The sequence below is a fragment of the Pleurodeles waltl genome, chromosome 12 (genome assembly GCF_031143425.1).
Source record: "Pleurodeles waltl isolate 20211129_DDA chromosome 12, aPleWal1.hap1.20221129, whole genome shotgun sequence".
Taxonomy (NCBI): Eukaryota; Metazoa; Chordata; class Amphibia; order Caudata; family Salamandridae; genus Pleurodeles; species Pleurodeles waltl.
Window position 1 is genome coordinate 246409708 of NC_090451.1, and position 19719 is coordinate 246429426.

Sequence of the window (19719 nt, forward strand, 5' to 3'; positions counted from 1 at the left end):
TAAGAAAGGTTTGGCTTAAACCATGAACATATGAGTCTCCATTTAGGGATAGGGGCGGAAAGTGGTTTTCAGCTGTGGTGCTTTGGGAAGGACAGAGGGGAGGGAGCACAGTAGATGAGTTTAAGGGGGCAAGCCATGAGCAGATGAATGCTAGTAGGGAAGGTCTAAGTGGTTAAGACTGCTAGATTGACAACTGTTAGATTTTTGGTGCATGTGACATATGTAATGGTTGAGTGGTTAGGAGCAGGAGGTTTATGTTTGGCCAGTTGCTAGACTGATTACTATTTAAGAGAGGTGGTTGGCTTTAGGCTGTGAGGTGTCAGTGTTAGTTTAGATCTATCTCATTAAAGTGTCAGTTTCCACACTTTGGGCCTCATTACAAGGATGGTGGTCGGACTGCCGCACTCCAGGTGGTCCAACTGCCACATTACAACCCTAGCGGTCGGACCACCGTCCCCAACAGGAACATTGTTCCTGATGGGCTGACATTGGTCAGAGTCGTGCTCAGCCACGGCGGCGCCGAGTTCAGAGCCGCCACGCTGATGACGAGTCTGGTTTCCGCCACCCTTTTCATGGCGCAGACGCTGCCATGAAAAGGCTGGTGAAAATCCAGTCCCGGGGGCTACAGGTGGGGCCCCTGCACTGCTCACAACCATGTCAACAGACAGTGTGCATTCCAAGGGTGCTGGGAGCACGCTCTGTGCGACTACATTTGCCTTGGCTTCCACTGTGCTGACCAGTGGAAACCTCTGATTTCAGAGTTTTCCACCAATCAGCCCAGTGGAAAAATTGTAATAGGGCTGGGGGGAGGGGGAGGAGACCACCAACTCTGCAGCGGCCTCCTCTCCACGGGTCTGGAGGTCACGTTTTCCAGAATCATAATGAGGCCGTTTAGCTCTTAGTCTGTAGAGATTGTGCTGTGTCACCTGATACATCTATGATATACACTGGCCACTGTTTTAAAAGGTCATAGTGGAACCCTTGGACAGAAAATAGAACAATATTTTACTGTGCATAATATGTTTTCCTTATTAGTTGCAGCCCCCTATTTGCAAATATTAAGTCAACTCAAAGGTAAAGTTTTTTTAATACTACAATATTGAAAATGAAAGAAGTCGTCGCCTATGTGCATTAAAAACACAGTTTGTTGTGCGTTGTGCTCTTCGCTGATGATTTGCTTACTCAGAGTAAAAAGTGAAGCTCTTTCAAGCACTCTATTTTTGACAGTGAAGCCCAAACTAAAAAATCGCATCGACACTAAGGACTGTCCATGTATGATTAACTGTGGGGCCTTCGACTTACCCTGAAAAAAGCGCCCTTAGGCAATACGCGCTCTACTAACGTTTGAAGAACCAGTTTACTGGAAAAAGCGTTAGCTTTACTCAACTGTCAGTACAAATTTTAATGAGCACAGTTGGCACGCTTCCTGCTTTGCACCCAGTAAACAGCATAAAACGATATTTCCATATATTTGCGAGCCCTCCATTGCAGAAATTCACGTAATTATCCATTCATACTTATGAATTTCACAAATAAATGATCTATGATCTGCCTGAGGCTACCTCAGTGGCGGGATCGAGTTACACAAAATTCTGCCTCGAACTCGCGTTAGCAAATGCTCTCGACTTGTGATTTTTGTTACGTCCTCACTTTCAACTGAACCTGCTCATCAGTCATTTGTAGCCTCCTCAAGAATTACGATAACAATGTAAGTTCTACCGAGACACAGAAAGCTGAATTCTCTTGCAAAGCATCACTGCGAAAATATTCAAGCATTTATACCAGTGATGCTGCTGCAGACACTCGAAAAACATTTCATAATGTTACTTCTGACCAGGCCCGGCTCTAGCGGGTGGGCCAGGCCCACCCAAACATGACCCTTGACCCTCCCAGTGAAGGCATTAAAGTCAATAAAAATGCATTTAACATTCTGCATATACATGCTAAATAAAACATTTCTCCATATCGGCGGCCCAACGTTCTTTTTCCGCCCCCTATTACTCTTCATCACTGGAGGAAAGAAGTTAAAAAACAACACCTTTCCTGACTTTTCCTGGACCTGCGGCGTCATTAGATCAGGCTGCGAGGCAGGGATCTGCATTAAAGTTCCAAGCAGGTGAGAGGATGTTGAGGGAGTGTGTGGCCATTTGTTCACGTTTTAAGAATCTACTTTGTGTAAAATAGTTGGTTTCATTATTAACATTGACTTTCTGTTTTCCTTTCTTTAATTATCAGGTGGGTCATCAGGGAACTGTAGTGGTTCTCCCTATATTTAATGTATTAAGTATGAACCGGAAACTACATGACCGTAAGTGCTTTTGCACTGGGACATTATAATTATTTCTTAAGCCTATTAACAAACCTTGTGATTATTACAACATTAAGGGAATAATGCAAATATAGGTGGGTGGTGGCTGATAAGTGGCTGGGGCCCAAGGCCCCTCGTGGGATTAGGCACATGGGAGAACAATGGTAGGAAAGTGGATAATTAGGGCCGAGGGGGTGCGTTGCAGAGTCTGTGGTCAGATGGAAAAAGTAATGCAGAGAATCCTTCTCTGAAGACAGAGGTAGCCAGAGCGGTCCTAGGCGCCTGGTACTCCCAACTCAGGAATCTTTGCAACATTAAAAGTGGAAAATTACTTTTTAGGTTAACAGTTATGAAGAGACTTGAAAATCAGGGCATCTTATAAGGCCTTGTAAAGCTCGGGAGAGACAAGAAGGGCCCGAGACAGGCCAAAGGAAAGCTTGGCTTGTTTTGGGTCTGAAGGTCCAAGAGGAGCTTGAACTGAGACAGACATGTCTGGCTCAGGCCTTCAGTGGCCGTCCCGCCTCCACTGAGCTCCTGCTGGAGGCAGCCTGGCCCTTCAGAAGCAGGCATCTAGTAGCCCCAGACCCACATCTTCATGGGGAATTCCCAAAGAGGTTATTGGCCAGTCCACTCCGCTACCACATACAGAAGTTGAAAGCCAGCCTTTGTCTCATCTAGTCAGAAATTCCTGAGTTTCAAGGCAGTCCAGCAACAATGCTGGCATTAGTGTGTAGCTGCTCTCTCCAGGCATCCATGTATGTGCTGGCACAGTCTATGTCAAGGTGGTCAACCAGAAACTCAGCATAAAGAGAAGGAATGTACAACTATTGCTTTAGATGGATAGGATGGGGAAAACTTTAACAAAAAAGTATAAGTGCATTGTCATATTTACCTTCACATCCGCCCCTCTCCTTCACTGGACTGTACTGCCTCAACTAGTGATCTTTGCCTGGCATCAGTGCTCTAATACAGATTCCATCTTTCTTCTTGTCCTCTTTGAAAATATGTGTGAGGGTCAGGTAATTAGTTTTTTCCCTGCAAAACAGACTGGCATGGCACACAAAGGAGGTGCATTTATGCCTAGAGGCAAGGGGGTAGCCAGGCAATTAAACTACCCTTCAACTTTACATGCAATGTATGCACACAGAATGTATCCTTAGTATTGTGGTGCAAACATGTTTTTGAAGTAGACAGGATATAATCTAGGGCTTGTAGGCTACCTTCAGAAGCCACAAATTAGGCCTGCAGCGGCCCCCCCAAATGCACCCGTGGCCCATCCAAATAAAATTTTCTAGAGCAGGGCCTGATTCTGACCCTGCCCTGTCGGGCACAAATCTGACAAACCAGGTAATACTTTATCAGACTGCAAAATGTTACCGCCCAGAAAGACTGGCTTGTAAAATCACATGCAAGCATAGCCCATCCTTGTTCCTGCCCAGCCCCTTTCTACAGCCCAGGGAAGCAAGGAATGCCTCCTCTGTCAGCTAAAACCTACCATGCCCCCGTCACCCTCTCCCACCCTTCACCAGTTCCATTTATCACCTGCTAAGAGCTGGTGACACAATGGAGTGCATCCATCCACAAGGAATTGGAAATTATTGCAGAATTTGTCCCAAAAATAAACGGAGTCCAAGCGTTTATTCCCTGGGGACTGAGTGATAGGCGCTAGATTGAAGTGCTGAGATACCAGCTGACAATGTCATTTCCAGGCACACTGTATCTCAGCATCTAAATCCAGCCCACTTGTAGTCGTGCTCTAAGGATGCACAGCCATTCAGGGGGAACATCAGTTTCAAACATACTGAACTGGAGCCAATGAACACCAGAGAGCAAGGCAGTGGAACAAGACTTGGTAATCCCCATGGACTGATGTGGGAGCCAGACTGGCGCATGTAGCTGGAGCAGGAAGAGACCAGCAATGGAAAGAGAAGAGGTAACACCCTAGAATTCCACTGGGTACTGTGGACAATGGGAGAACGATGTCACATGCACGAGAGTGACTGAGTGAACAGCATGATTGGCAAAGTGCCGTTGAACAAACGATAGGTTCTTTACAGCATGAGTTCCACATACATGTAGAGAGAGCAGCGAGACCCAAAGGTCGCCTGGAATCTCTTTACTTTTAGAATGTCTCCTGGCATTTCTACAGGAAGAGAGAAAAGGTGTTTGGTTTGTTATTCACACCACAGCCCCTGCACACGCTCAGTTGACTTCCTTGACTGATATCCGAGTAACAGATGCACTGAAATAGATATATGTCTCATATAAGAGGGCAGATGGAAAGTCTAACAAAATAGGAACATTCTGGCTCCGAAGTGTATTTATTAAAGGGCTATTTGGAAAAGCAGGACATGAATTCAGACGCAGTTGCTACAGCAACAGAAACAAAATCAGAGACTGTAGAGAATGATAAACGGAATGATAGAAGAACACCCCGCGAGGACAGAAACACGCGGAGGTAGAACTTTATGTACAAAAAAGGAATTAGTATTAATATCCAGTAGTTGGGCAAAAGCTATCCTGGAACTAACACAAGAATCCGATAATCAGGAATAAAACTATGCTTCAGCTAAACACAAGAATCTGATAGTTGTGTAGAAACTGTCCTTGAACTAATATAAGACTGATAGGCATATGAACAAACAGAATATTACATGCACTCATGCAATGTCATGGACCACCCTCCACATCAGCATGCCAGTGGTGTGACATTAGCCCCTGCAGCCCCCGCGGTGCGGGGGGCACTGAGCTCCTGGCGGCCCCATCAGCACAGTACCCTAGCCTGAGAGCTCCTGACTGAGTCCAGATGGGAGGCCCTTCCATGTACTGAGCAGGGGGGGACCCTCAAGTTTTGTTACACCACTGCAGCATGCTAGGAAAGAAGGAGACTTCAGAAGTTTTACAGTTATAAAAAGTAGGATGCCGCTTAAGTTCACTGCAGACAATACCAACAAATTGGCAAATCAAGTTGTTCATGCAGACTTTGAAAATACAGAGACAGAGGAACACCTTCATATCTTAAAGCAGATAATGCTGCTAAGAGATTCATACAAGCTCAATATCACATTACCCGACCAATGGCCAAGAATTACCTGCATCAAAATAATCAAGCTGACTAGAAAGTCGTAAATTTACAGAATCAGTCACCATGGGACTTCCTCCCACACCATCCATGCTCTGGGCACCACGTGGCCGACACTGATCACACCCCATAAAAGATCAGACAGTGGGCAAACTCTGGGGTTGAGCAAGATGGTCTGGACCACCAGCAACCTAGCCTCCCTCCCAGTCAACCTAGCCCTGTGTTCTGCTCAGAGGGTCTAGAAGTGGCCTGAGATACATCAAAGGAAGTGGTTCAAAGTCACAGGAACGTATGTTTTGAGCATAATTACTGCCAAACAGACGCATGCTGGAGCCAAGGGGGTCTGGTGGGTAATTCACTTAGCCTGTTGCAGCCACTGCTGGTCAAAGAAGGGCAAACAAAAGTTACCTTTTTACCCTTCCCTCAGTTGCCCGCACATTCAGCGACAAGTGGGGCTAAATGGAGCCACTGGCAGAACTGGAAGCTGCATTTTGTGCCTTGTGGGGAAATGCCCACAGGCCCCCTCCTCCACGGCCACACTCACTCAACAAAGTGCCACTAATGGCACTCCTCTGCAATTAATAGGAGGCGCTTGCATAATTTGTTAGATAGCAGAGGCTATCAAAACTGACTCAGAAATCTGATAGTAGTGTTGGAACTATCCTACAAAATTCAGGAAACTGAATTCACTTTACAAGAAATCCCCCATAGTCTGCCAACACATGGTGTTCTGAAGAATCCACATTTTATTGGGGTATCACAAATATCAAGAGAACTCAAAACATCGCTTGTCAATGGAGTGCTATGGGATCTCTTCTAACATTAGAGCAACTATTTAAAATTCGGATTCGCACTTGTAATGAAGAATAACCCGAATGTGAAATAAAGACTTTGAAAACTAAAGGCCTGATTTAGTGTTTGGTGGACAGCATGGGCGTAGGAAGTGTGGGGGACGCGGGGGATGTATCCCCCCAGATTTTGGAGGGTGGGGGACGCGGGGGACGAAGGTGGGGGGGACAAAGGGACAAAACAATTTCCCCTTTTACATCTATTATTCAGCGGGCCATTAGCGCACAAAAGTGCTACTTATAATAGCCCTGTACCGACCATCCTCCAATCTGATGGTAACAGAATGAAGTTGAGTCAGGAGGCCCCCTGCGCCCTCTGCCCTTTTGTTTGTCCTGTTTACAGCTGTGGGCATTAAGGGTGCTCATAAGAACAAAGGTCACGAGGAGGAGAAGGGTTTTGGATGATTACTGTCTGCATCACCTGCCGCCTTGAAGAGGAGCACTGCAGGAGGCCTTTAAGAGGAGCTGCAGGACAATGAGGAAGATCTAAAGAGGAAACAGAGTCCCACTCAGCCTGGTGTCTGCAGGCTAGAAAGGAGACTGTGAAACACAGTATTTGTTTTTGCCTAAGATCACACCAGTTGGTGAAACAGTGAAGTCGAGATTGGGCCCAGATTTTACCTTTTTACACAACAATTTAGCTATTAGAAGGGTATATTTTTCTAACATTTATGTTTAATGTTTTGTTATCTAGATAATGAAGGGCTTGATTATAGCATGGCTAACAGGGAGAAGCCATATTTCATTTTGGGCTGTTATGCCTAGCATTATTATTGATGTTGTTGTTATCGTTACATACTTCAGCATATTGAAGTATATTATCTTTTCTCGATCTTTTCTTCACTGTACTCTGAAACAATCTACCCTATGCCACTGCACCCTACACCACTTTTCTCCACTCTGTGCTACTCTACGCCACTGCAATCTATGCTGTACCACTCCACTCTACATCACTCTACTCTGCATCACTCTACACTACGCCACTGCAATCTATGCTATTCTACTCTAACCATTGTGCACTACACCCCTGCACTCTGCCAGTGCACTCTTCACCACTTTACTCAAAACCAATGTACTCTATGCCATTGCACTCTATGCCAATCTACTCTGCACCACAGCACTCTATTCCACTGCTTTCAATGCCACTGTACTCTGCGCCACAGCACTCTATGCCACTGCACTCCATGCCACTCTACAATACACCACTGTACTCTGCGACCCTCTAATCTGCAACATTGCTCTCTGCCACTGAACTCCACGCCACTATACTCTGCACCACTGCATTCAATGCCACTGTACTCTGTCCCACTGCACTCTGTTCTGCACCACGACACTCTAATCTACTCTACACCACTCCACTGTAGGCACTTCACTCTACTTTGAAATCATCTCCTCTATGACACTGCAATCTACGCAACTCCACTCTATTCTATGCCAGTCCAATCTACCCTGCACCACTCCAATGTACCCTGCCCAACTCCAATCTGCTCTGCACCGCTCTATGCTACTGCACTCTACATCACTATGCTCCACTCTGCAACAATCTACTCTTCACCACTATACTGTACTCTGCAGCAATCTACTCTATGCCACAGCACTGTATGCAGCTCTATTCTACTCTGCACCACTGTACTCTAAGCCACTCTTCTCTCCTCTGCATCACTCTACATCACTGCACTCTACACCAATGCATTCTATGCCACTCTACTCTACACCACTGCCCTTTATAACACTCTACTCTGCAACACTGCACTCTGCCACTGAACTATACGCCTCTCTACTCTGCACCGCTCAACTATATGCCACTCTACTTACTCTACACCAATGTACTATATGCCACTTCACTCTATGCCACTCTACTCTGCATCACTGCACTCCACCACTGCACTCTACACCAGTCTACTCTACCTTTCACCGCATCACTCTATGACACATCACTCTGAACCACTGCAATCTATGCTGTGCCACTCCACTCTGCTCCCCTCTACTCTTCACCACTCTACGCTACTACAATGTATGCTAAACCAGTGCAGTCTTCGTCAATGCACTCTACACCACTTTACTCAAAACCAACGCACTCTATACCACCACTCTACACCAATCTATTTTGCAACACTGTACTCTATGCTACTTCACTCTAGACCACCCAACTCCACTCTATGACACATCACTCTGACATTATACTCCATGATACTAGACTCTTGACACTATTCCATTAAACTCTAACACTTTCTCCACTCTGTAACTCCCTACACAACTCCCTATACGCCACTCCATTCCACTTTACTCCACTCTATGGCACTCCACACCACTCTATGCCACTTCAATCTACGATACTCTACTCAACGCCACTGCACAACCCTCTATGCCACTCCACTATACAACAATGTACTATGCTCAACAACACTCTACCCAACTTTCTCTATGCTAGTTCACGCTACTTTACTTCACTCTACTCCAGTTCACTCTTATTTATGCCTTTGCAATCTACAACACTCTGCCACTCGACTCTCTGACACTCTTTTACACTGTGAAACTACTCCACTCTACTACTACTTTATGGCACTGGCGCTTGATTAGAGATTCAGATCTCCATTGATTGCCTTGTCACTCATATGAGACGTGAGTGAGATTTATCTTCGCCGTTTTGGTTACAAGCACTCTGTAACCCTTTTAACTCAAGCTTAACGAAGGCTTAGGATGATCCTGATAAGTTGTCTAGGGGATCGAAATATCGTCGGCCAAAGTACCTTGACTTGAATTTGTGATATTGTACATAAGTTGGCATAAGCAGAGGTACTATGAGCTAATGACTTCTTGAATCACTATTTGAGTCATTCATGTGAAAGTGGGTGTATAAAAGCTTGTAAATCATTATTGTGGATGCTAACCTTGTAGGAAAGTAGCCTCTTTCTAGCTTGGTTACCCCCACATTTGGCCTATTTGCCAGTGTGTTTGAGTGTGTCTACTGGTATCCTGCTAATCAGGAACCCAGTAGTTAAGCTCTCTCCCTTAAATTATGGTTGTGGCATACAGGTAACCCAGTATTTCACCCAAGATTGGCATACTGGTGCCCCCTTATAAGTCCCTATTATATGGTACTTGGGTACCCAGAGCATTGGGATTCCAGGAGATCCCTATGGGCTGCAGCATTTATTTTGCCACCCATAGGGAGCCCATGCAAAGGCTTCTGCAGGACTGCCATTGCAGCCTACGTGAAAAGGTGCATGCACCCTTTCACTGCCAGTTACACTGCACCAGGTCACTTATAAGTCACCCCTATAGCAGTCCCTCCAGCCCTGAGGGCAGGGTGCAGAGTACCTGTGTGTGAGAGCACCTCTGCACTAGCAGAGGTGCCCCCACGACCTCCAGGACCATTTCCCCAGACTTCAGGAGTGTGGGGATGCCATTTTACACGTGTCCTGGAAATAGGTCACTCCCTATTCCCAGCTACATAATGGTAACTCCGAACATAGGTATGTTTGATATCCAACATGTTGGAATCATACCCCAAGGCTTTTGCAAGCATTGGTTGTATGATTTCATGCACTCTGGGGGCTCCTTAGAGGACCCCCAGTATTGCCATTCCAGCCTCCTGAGGTTTTCCCGGCAGCCCCAGCTGCTGCCACCTCTCAGACAGGTTTCTGCCCTCCTGTTGCTTGACAAGCTCAAGCCCAGGAAGGCAGAACAAGGGATATCCTTTGGGGAAGGGGTGTTACACCCTCTCCCTTTGGAAATAGGGTTGGAAGGGGTAGCTTCCTTCCCCAGGCCACTGGAAATGCTTTGAAGGGCACATTTGGTGCCCTCCTTACATAATCCAGTCTACACCGGTTCAGGTACCCCCAGTCCCTGCTCTGGCACGAAACTGGACAAAGGAAAGGGGAGTGACCACTCCCCTGTCCATCACCACCCCAGGTGTGGTGCTCAGAGCTCCTCCAGAGGGTCCCAGAGTTTTGCCATCTTGGATTCCAAGTTAGCAGCGAACTCTGGGAGCATCTGAGTGGCCAGTGCCAGCAGGTGGTGTCAGAGCCGTCCCCTGATAGGTGCTCAATCAATCAATCATTCGCATTTATAAAGCGCGCTACTCACCCATAAAGGGTCTCAAGGCGCTAGGGGGGGGGGTCAGTGCTCGAAGAGCCAGGTCTTGAGCTGCCTTCTGAAGGTGAGGTGATCAGGTATGGCGCGAAGGTGGCTGGGCAGAGAGTTCCAGGTCTTCGCTGCCAGGAAAGAGAAGGATCTTCCTCCGGCAGTGGCTTTGCGGATGCGGGGTACGGCTGCCAGGGCCTGTCCGGTAGAGCGTAGAGTGCGCGGAGGAGTGTAGAAGGAGACGCGGTTGTTGATGAGTTTGGGTCCGAGGTTGTGGAGGGCTTTGTGTGCGTGGGTGAGGAGTCGGAAGGTGATCCTCTTGCTGACTGGGAGCCAATGAAGTTTCTTCAGGTGTCCGGAGATGTGGTGGTGGAGGGGTATGTCCAGGATGAGACGTGCGGCAGCGTTCTGGAACGAGGGCGTGGGTGACGGTCTTCCTGGTGTCGGTGGGGATCCAGCGGAAGATCTTGCGGAGCATGCGGAGGGTGTTGAAGCATGCTGAGGTCACCGAGTTAACCTGTCTGGTCATGGAGAGGGATGAGTCCAGGATGAAGCCGAGGTTGCGTGCGTGGTCGGTGGGTTGGGGAGTGCTGCCTAGGGCGGGTGGCCACCAGGAGTCGTCCCATGCGGTGGGAGTAGGGCCGAGGATGAGGACCTCCGTCTTATCTGTGTTCAGTTTCAGCCGGCTGTCTGTCATCCAGTTTGCTACTCCCTTCATTCCTTCATGTAGTCTGGTCCTAGCTGAGGTGGGGTTGTTGGTGAGGGATAAGATGAGCTGGGTGTCGTCGGCGTAGGATATGAGGTCGAGTCCGTATTTGCGTGCAATGTTCGCCAGGGGGGTCATGTAGATGTTGAAAAGAGTGGGGCTGAGGGAGGATCCTTGGGGTACGCCGCAGATGATCTCCGTGGCTGTGGATCTGAAGGGGGGTAGGCGGACTCTCTGGGTCCTTCCGGAGAGGAAGGAGACGAGCCATTCCAGGGCCTTGCCTCTGATGCCGGCGTTGCAGAGGCGGCGTATCAGGGTGCGGTGGCAGACCGTGTCGAAGGCTGCAGAGAGGTCCAGGAGTATGAGGGCCACGGTTTCTCCCTTGTCGGTCAGGGCTCGGATGTCGTCCGTGGCTGCGATGAGGGCGGTTTCGGTGCTGTGGTTGGCCCTGAAACCGAACTGTGTGGGGTCGAGGGAGTCGTTGGTTTCCAGGGCGGTGGTGAGTTCAGCGTTGACGATTTTCTCAATCACTTTGGCGGGGAACGGTAGGAGAGAGATGGGTCGGAAGTTTTTGAGTTCGGTGGGGTCTGCTGTAGGTTTCTTTAAGAGGGCGTTGAGCTCTGCGTGTTTCCAGCTCTCCGGGAAGGTGGCGGTGGTGAGGGAGGCGTTGATGACGTCTCGGAGGTGCGGTGCGATGATGTTGTCGGCCTTGTTGTAGATGTGGTGCGGGCAGGGGTCCGATGGGGATCCGGAGTGGATCGAGTTCATGATGCGGGTGGTCTCCTCGGTGGTGGTTGGGCTCCAGGTGAGGATGGTGGTGATGTCGGTGGCGGGTTCCGGGGGGGGGGTTCGCGTTGGCAGTCATGAAGCTGTTGTAAATATCGGTGATCTTGTGGTGGAAGAAGGTTGCGAGGGAGTCGCAGAGGTCCTGTGAGGGAGGGATGGAGTTGTTTTCTGCGTCCGGGTTGGAGAGCTCTTTGATGATGCCAAATAGTTCCTTGCTGTTGTGGGCGTTGTTGCCAAGTCTGTTCCGGTAGGCTGTTTTTCGTGCGGCGCTGAGGTGTTGGTGGTGTTGGCGGGTGGCGTCCTTGAGAGCTGACATGTTCTCTTCGGTCTGGTTGAGGCGCCACGTCTTCTCGCGGGCGCAGCATTCTTTCTTGGAGTCCTTGAGGTCGGGGGTGAACCAGGAGTTTTTCTTGTGGTTGTTGGTGATAGCTTGAGTCTTCAGGGGGGCCAGGAGGTTGGCGCAGTCGGAGATCCAGCTTGTGAGGTTGTTGGCGGCTTCGTTGGGGTCTGTGGTGCTGGTGGGTTGGTTCTGGGAGAGGGTAGATGCGAGCTGTTCTGTGGTGATTCGATTCCAGTGTCTTCTTGGTGGTTGCTGGGTGTGGTGATGCACGGTGGTCTTCTTGAAGCTGAAGTGGACACAGCTGTGGTCCGACCAGGTGAGTTCGGTGGCGTGGTTGAAGGTGATGTGTTTGCTGGAGGAGAAGATGGGGTCGAGCGTGTGTCCGGCGAAGTGGGTGGGGGTGTTGACTAGCTGTTTCAGTCCCAGGTTGGCGAGGTTGTCCAGTAAGGCGGTGGTGTTGTTGTCGGTGAGGTTCTCCAGGTGAAAGTTGAGGTCTCCTAGGAGGATGTAGTCGGTGGACGAGAGTGCGTGAGGGTTGACGAAGTCTGCGATGTCTTCGCTGAACTTGGTGCGAGGTCCTGGTGGTCTGTACATGAGGGTGCCTCTGAGGGTGGTCTTGGGGTCGCTGTGGATCGTAAAGTGGAGATGTTCGGCGTCGGGGAGTGAGTCGTCGGTGTGGGTCGAGATGCGGATGGAGTTCTTGTGTGCGATGGCGATGCCTCCTCCGATGCGGTTGGTGCGGTCTTTCCGGATGATTTTGTAGCCGTCGGGGATGGCTATGGCGGTGTCGGGTGCCGAGGAGGGGTTCATCCAGGTCTCGGTGAGGAAGGCGATGTCCGGGTTTGTTGAGGTGATGAGGTTCCACAGTTCGATGGCGTGCCTGTGGACGGATCGGGTGTTGACCAGGATGCAGTGGAGATTGCTTCCGGGGGAGTTGTTCTTGGCGGGAGCGGTGGGGATCCGAAGGCAGGTGAGGCGGCAGTTGCTGCAGGTGAAGGGTCCGTGGGTTCGATTCGGGGTGGCGCGGTAGCAGCCTGGTGTGCGGCCGGGGTTGAGGTTGGCGAGGGTGGCGGAGTCGTAGGTAAGGCGGGAGGCGCGGGGGCCAGGGGTTCGGGCGCTGGGCGCGGTCCAGGCGCGGACGGGCGCAGACGGGCTTGCCTTAGGCCACCATTTAAGGGTAGCCGGGGAGGCGGGGACAGCTGGGAGGCGGGAGGAGGGTGGGTAGGGGGAAAAAGAGCGGGAAAAAGCGGCGATTGGCCTCGGGAAGGCGAGGAGGCCCAGAAAAACGAAGAGTACCTAGAAGGGTACAAAAAAGCCAGAAAAACAAGTAAAAACAACAAAAAGCGGCGGAAGGACGGAGGGGGAGGGCCGGGGCAAGAGGGACAGCAGGCACTCGGGATACACGGGAGAGAGAAGGGGAGCGCGAATACACGGGAAGCAGGCGCTCAGGGGTACAGAATGCAAGGGGGAGCGCGATCACACAACACTCAGACAACGGGGAAGCAGGCACTCAGGGGTACAGAATGCAAGGGGGAGCGCGATCACACAACAATCAGACAATCAGACAGCACTCAGGGGGACAAGCAGCACAGAGAGAGGCCGGCACAGAGGACCTGGTGGCGCTGTGGAGGCAGGGGAGCGACCTACCCTGGGGTCAAGGGTCGCTACCACTGCCTCGCAGCGGCCGCCATTTAAGGGTAGCCGGGGACAGCTGGGAGGCGGGAGGAGGGCGGGTAGGGGGAAAAAGAGCGGGAAAAAGCGGCGATTGGCCTCGGGAAGGCGAGGAGGCCCAGAAAAACGAAGAGTACCTAGAAGGGTACAAAAAGGCCAGAAAAACGAGTAAAAACGACAAAAAGCGGCGGAAGGACGGAGGGGAGGGCGGGGGCAAGAGGGACAGCAGGCACTCGGGATACACGGGAGAGAGAAGGGGAGCGCGAATACACGGGAAGCAGGCACTCAGGGGTACAGAATGCAAGGGGGAGCGCGATCACACAACAATCAGACAATCAGACAGCACTCAGGGGGACAAGCAGCACAAAGAGAGGCCGGCACAGAGGACCTGGTGGCGCTGTGGAGGCAGGGGAGCGACCTACCCTGGTGCTTACCTGTTTAGCTGACCAATCCCCCTTTCAGGGCTATTTAGGGTCTCTCCTTTGGGAGGTTCTTCAGATTCAGATTGCAAGACTCCAGCAGGAATCCTCTGCATCCTTTACTTCACCTTCTCACCGAAGAAACTGCATCTGGACCCTCCAGGAACTCCACAAACTGCAACAACGAAGCAAAGACGACTTCTGCAACATTGTAACTTCAGCTCCTGCCAGCAACTGCAGCTGTTTCCCAGTCGTGCCTCCTCAGAGGACAGCCTGTCTTCAGTCTGCACCAGAAGAATGAATGAATCTACCTTGGAGTCACTCCCCTGCTTCAGCAGGCACCTCTCTGCAACGATGACCATCTGCATGGGTCCCCTCTCCTGACGAGTTGCATGGATCCTGCATCACGGGTGGTAGACTTAAGTGGTCCCGATGGTCCTGACGTCCTACTGTCCAACTTTGGTGGAGGTAAGAGCTTGCCTTCTCACGCAAGACAGTACCCCGTGCACCACGTGTTTTTCAGTTGCCAAGGCGTGTGGCATCCTTCTATGAAATTCTTTGTGCACAATGTAGCTCCGGCCCCCAGCACTCCTTCCTGAGATGCACAGCTTCCTGAGTGGTTCTCTGGCGACGTGGGAGCCTTTGTTTTTGTGCTGCGTGGGCCTCCTTTGTCCCCATGCTGGAGGACTCCTGTGTGCGCTGGCTGTTATTCTGTGGGCTCTCTGAGTTGCTGAGAGCCCCCTCTGACTCCTCCTCCTGGGTAAAGTCCATCAGGTCCCTCCTGGTCCCGGGCAGTGCCATTTTCCGCTAACCATGAGCTTTTCCTGTGCCAAGGCTTGTTGGTGGAATCCAGCGATGCAAACCAGACTGCAATCATCCATCCGGTGTGGGATATCATCTGCACCAACCACGAACCCGTATCCATCTTCTTGGGTGCAGTACTGACTGTTGTTCTTCACCAGTGGTTCTTCTTTTGTACCTTGATTCGGGTTAGTAGGGGCTCATGTCCTCCCTGGACTCTTCTGTGCTTCTTGGACTTAGTCCCATTCTTCCACAGGTCTTTAGGTCCAGGAATCCACCCTTTGTGTCTTGAAGTATCTTCTGGTACTTGCATTATCTTCTTTCTCGTGTTCTTGTGTGTTCTAGGAAAGTTACTGTGATTTATTCCTGCTTTCCTGGGCTCTGAGGTGGGTTCTATTACTTACCTTTGGTGTTTTCTAATACTCCCAGCACCCCTCTACACACCACACTTGCCTAGATGGGAAACCGACATTCGCATTCCACTTTCTTAGTACATAGTTTGTGTTTCCCTTAGGCCCATTTCTAACCATTGTGATTTTCACTAATTGCACTGTTTCCTGTTTTTATTGCTATTGCTGCATACTAGTGTATATAATTGGTGTATTACTTACCTCCTAAGGGAGTATAGTCTCTATGGTAATTTTGGCATTTGTGTCACTAAAATAAAGTACCTTTATTTTTATAACACTGAGTATTTTCTTTCATGTGTGTGAGTACTGTGTGACTACATTGGTATTGCATGAGTTTTGCATGTCTCCCAGATAAGCCTTGGCTACAGCCACCCCTAGAGAGCCTGGCGTCTACACACTGCCTACATTTCACTAATAAGGGATAACTGGACGTGGTATAAGGTGCAAGTACCATAGGTACCCACTACAAACCAGGCCAGCCTCCTCCAAACCACTGTACTATACAGGTTACTTTTTACATTTTTCTTGTAATTGGCGACATTGGGAAATCCAGATAACTTGTGTAATGCCCGAATACCAGTCTTTCTCGATTTCCCCTGTTGATGTTTTCTCACTACATTTGATCTTTTATATTTTGATTGAATAAATGCATAAAACATTCCATTTGCATACTACTTTAATATCATTGTTTATGGGAGTGGTGTTGCATTTAAGTTAAGTTTACTGCTCCATTCTAGGATGCTCTACTTACTCCATGATACTACGCCACACCAGTCGATGACACATCATTCTCCTTTATGCCATTAACTTTGAGCCATGCTGAATAGTAGTCTCACTAGTGTACAGCATGGCTAAAACACATTGGCAAAGACAATAGAACTTGCATAGGCGAGACCTATTGGCTTTGCAAATGCTTGTTTATAAGGTATGAACGTTAAGGTGACTTGCAATATCCTTATGTACATAGGGGGTCTTTTACCCCATATAATACATGGTCACACCACCAACTTTCCCACAAACCACTTAAAACCTTAGTGCATAGCTTCTGTCATTCCAAGCTATTAAAATAGAGCAGAAGAAAGAAAAGCAACATTCAATTTTTTGCTTTAAACAGCTGCATTAATTATGCTCTGTTACCTGATCTGCCTTTTACCTTGGCTGCTAGCTCTGGCAGAAGGCATTGTAATGTCAGAACTCGACTGTAATAACCCTATCATAGTCATTTTCTGATGTCTTTTCTTTATAATCAGTGAAAGTCTTTTCTTTACACGCTGTGACTTGGTGCATCACAAACAGCTGTTTCTAAATAAATTAGTGACTGCAGTTTATACAGAGATTAGAGAATCCATGTTTATATAGCCTGTAACTCCAAGAGCTTCTTCAGTTGAAATGCTCCTAGTTCTGACTGATGTGGAGTTGAGCTTCCCAAGATCACACACAGGAGTAGAAGTGTTATTAGAACTATGGTTTCCGAGCACAGTTTACAACTATTGTACCTAATCGCTTTTGATCTCTCCAGTGCGGTACCAATTGGCATGAGGCGAAGGGCATGATGGGTGTGGGGCGCAAAGGGTATGTTCTTCCTTTTTACCCTCCTACCTTGATTTGCTTGGTGCATGAAGATGCACGGTTAATAAACATGTTATTTTCACATTTGAGCGAATTACTTTGTGAATGTAAATAACAATAAAAGATACTTTCAGACTAAGAAATCATGCCATCCTTTCTCCCTATTTCACTTCCAATATATATGATTGTGTATATTTATCGGAGCCTGCAGTTCGTAAACAACGAGCGATTTGTATAGAGTTGATTGAAAGTCCCCAAGGCTGTCCCTGTCCCCCCCAGAAATGTATTGTCTCCTACGCCCCTGGTGGACAGGGTACTTCTTCACGAAGTTGTTGAAATTCCCCATCTGACAACCATCGGACTGCCCACTCTTTTTTGAGTCAAGTTGTCCTTCAGTTTTCAGATGATGGTGGACCGACTGCCTCTGCGTCATGTAAAACTTACCCCTATGGTTCAACAGAGTAGGGCCTATCAGAGTAAAGGCATAAGACAACCTGCCCTACTTAAAGAGAACGGTTTGATGCCCTCTTTTGTCTGACAATAACTGCCAGGTAAAATCTGGCGTTCACAAACAGAAAAGAAAAATAAATACTAGCAATAGCAATTCCTTCTGTTTATTCTAAACTCCCCTCACCTTAATGTGCATTTCCCCAGTCACATGGATGGTGTTACCGCCCATCTACTTACATTACACTTTAGGCTAATGGAAAGGAATAGAATTAGAAATAATAAAATTGCGGTGTCAAGTACAATGTATCTGGTCAGGCATTTCTCTAGGAAATGAGTGTCTACTATGCATTAACATAGGTGAATACTCTTGTTTATCAGTGTTATCACAGGACTGGAGTCACTATTGCACTCCAGCTGGGTACTCTTTCAGCAGCAGATTTCCAACTTCCAATACAGCATGATACAGCACTCTAACAAATAAAAACAATATTTCGTCAAACCTAATACTTGCAAAAAGAATAAGAGTTACTTTGAGCTTGGAATGTGGCAGCCTACCAACATTATTTTCAATGTTTTGTTTTTTTGGAGGGGCATTTCCTCTGAGGCTGCTCCAGCCAACATAGCAGGAACACTTGTTATGTAATGCTCGAGTGGCCGCCATGACATAGCAGTTCACTCATATTCGGGCTGGACGGTTGTCACTGGAGCAAGGTCAAGGCTGATTTGCATAAGGCTTGGTCCAATCTGAGGTTGCCTCATGTACAAAATAATGATGGACTGGGATGCGGCTGTGAGTAAAAACCAGTGGTACAGATTAAATTGAGCATTCCATCAACCGCTTTTTGTATACTTTAGAGTGTTGATGTAAGTGGAATGGGTGTGCCCAGTGTTGAATGGCTTGTGTTTTAGTCTCCTTTTTAGATTCAACTCTTTAGACTGACATTTCTTTCTCATGGTGACCTATTCCACACTTTCCTGCTAAAGGGTGAATGTACTGTAGGTGCATCTCTGATAGGCATTGACGTCCTGTAGCCTGTACAGTTAGTTTGAAGGTCGTGCATTTGGAATGTGATGCTGTTGTTTTCTATCTTGCAGTGCTCCTTCAGAGACGTTTCATTTTAGCTAGACAAAACCAAATGAGCTGTTCTGCGCCTCTGTCACAGTGTGATAAGAACTGTACTTTATTATATGAACAGCTTCCAAGCTAAAGCTCATTGAGAGGAGCACTTCTATACTGGGATTATCACTGAACCTCTACAAACCATGACTGAGATGCAGCCTTGCTGACTCCGACACTCATCCTACCAAGGAGGATAACCTGTACTAGTTTCCTGCCACCTAACACTAAGGTATAGGGGTTAGACTATCCCAACTGATCTGGCAGAAGGGCACTCCCACTATGCTTTCTTTAGTATAGTATTAGATGCAGATAGGAGTAAATAAATATTAGCAACAATTACCATAGTTGAATTGTTCATATTGTTTACCATTCTAATAATGATGAATTACAGTAATGTCTCTTCTTTCTAACAATTGCAGCTCATGCATTTTATCAAGAATATGATCATTTCAATAAATATTTTGAAAATTCTTTCTCGTATTTGTCTTGTGTTTACCTTGGGCATGCAAGAGTAACCAGACGAAAGGGTTAGATCTGTTTCCATGGATTCCTTGAGAATCAGAGTGTCATGTTTGAGGTTGCCAACAACATCTTTACCCTGGTCAGTTTAGGGGTTGGGTGTGGTACTATAAGCTAGCTGAGACACACCAACACTTACTGATATATGTTGACTAAATCGCTATATTCTGAAGTTTGTGTTGGTCTAATACAGAGTTCTGCTATATTTGTAAGAACCGTATAACAACAGAAGTGGGTTCTATGCACACTGTGTCACTGGAACCAAGCTATACCAGGCAGATGAGTCTTAACTAGGGCCAAAAGGGTCTTCAGTTCATTGTGTTCCGGTTCAGGGAGGACCTGGCCTGGCGGTTCGACCTGGACTGCTCGTATTGGAGCAGTCAGGACTGATTGCATATGGCTGGGTCCAAACTGAGGTGGCCTGGGGTGCAAAATAATCATGGACTGGATGTAGCTGTGAGTAATTATCAGTAGCTGGGATTAATTCAAGCATTCCATCCATCACTTTTGGAAGTTCAGCCTGGGCTGTGCCCATTGGAGTGGGGTAAGGACTGGTTTGCATATGGCTTGGTCCATTCTGACCTGGCATGTTGTGCAAGATTAC